General features: G+C 36.7%; 1 non-coding gene across 1 annotated transcript; it reads left to right on the forward strand.

Moving 5' to 3' along the window:
• The first annotated feature begins 559 nt into the window (after positions 1–559).
• LOC124887523 lies at positions 560–665 on the forward strand. Its single transcript, XR_007045293.1, has one exon. It is a non-coding gene; the product is annotated as a small nucleolar RNA R71 (small nucleolar RNA).
• The last annotated feature ends 762 nt before the right edge of the window (positions 666–1427 follow it).

Here is a 1427-nt window from a genome sequence, read left to right on the forward strand (position 1 = left end):
TTCAATATTACTCACCTAAGAGTTATTCTTAATGTTATACTACTGTTGAAACTACTGCGTCTGAGCCTGATTACTGCCCCATATTTGGGATGACTCTGATAATTGTGGTTGTAAGCATTACCATAGTTCAGATTTTCCTTTTGTGCATTGCCTATAAAATTAACCAACTCTGGATATGCTCCATATGAATCTGCAGAGTGACCACTAATTCCACAAATCTCACACTATAACTGAGCCTGTTGAAGTGCATTTACTTGGGCCTGAGGTTGATTCACACTCAACTTGCTCAACTGTGTCATCATTTGATTTTGGAAGGATTCCAGCTGGGCAGCTAATGTTGTAACACTTTCAACATCAATCATACTTGCAGGCTTCTTCACTTAAATTCTGTACACATCCCCATGCCACTCGGGATTAACTTGTGTAATTTAGTTTAGGAGAGTGTATAACTCATCATAAGTTTTCTCTAATGCTTGACAACCTACAGCTGAACCTAATAAAATTTTTGTATTATGGTCAAGTCCTTCAATAAAAGCATGAGATAGTACCCCATTGGTCTATTTATGATGTGGACAATCTCTGAGAAGAGACCTGAATCTCTCCCATGCATATTAGAGATTCTCATCAGGCTTTTGCTTGAAATTCAGGATCTCACTCCCCAACCTTGAAATTTTGCAAGATGTAAAGAATTAAATGAGAAACATCTTAGCAAAGTCAACCCAAGTAGTGATGAAGTTTGAAGGTTCTGCAACTATTTCTTTGCTTCCTCCTATAGTGAGAAGGGGAAGAGAGTGAACCTCACATAATCCAAAGAGACTCCAATTGGAATGAAGGTGTCATTAATCTCTAAGATAATCTAAAGATGGACCTGTGGATCCTCATGTGGCAGCCCTATGAATTGCCCATTATTGTGCAACAATTGCACCATTTTCATTTTGAGATCAAATCTACTATCCTACAAGCTGGTTGTTCTTAATACATAACTGCAGGAATAACTTTATCCTGTTGAACTTATAAAATGCTATAGAGAAATATTGTTTTTCTCCTTAACTGATATAAGTGTCGCTCAGGCTTAGGATATGGCTCACCAAATCTCTTTCCCTTGTACGTATACTTAAGATTTAGACCTGTACCTGCAAGTTCAAAAGCTAAGACTAAGTTGTCAGCTCTTATAAAACAAAATAGCACAACTAAAACTCAGAAAGTTCAAATTTTTAAGTCCCCGATAACAACGTCAAAAAATTATTGAGATCTTACTGCACACATAGGTGTACATAGTCATACAATTAATAAAGTAGCCCTTTTGAGTCAGATCTCCAACCCACAGGGAGTTGTGTTTAGCAACAACCCAATTTTAACTTTACTAGTAAGATTAAATAAGCGCGAGTGTAACCCGTAAAGTTTAAGATTTGAGAATTCTAATGTAA

Source organism: Capsicum annuum, chromosome 9 (genome assembly GCF_002878395.1).
Source record: "Capsicum annuum cultivar UCD-10X-F1 chromosome 9, UCD10Xv1.1, whole genome shotgun sequence".
NCBI classification, from domain to species: Eukaryota; Viridiplantae; Streptophyta; class Magnoliopsida; order Solanales; family Solanaceae; genus Capsicum; species Capsicum annuum.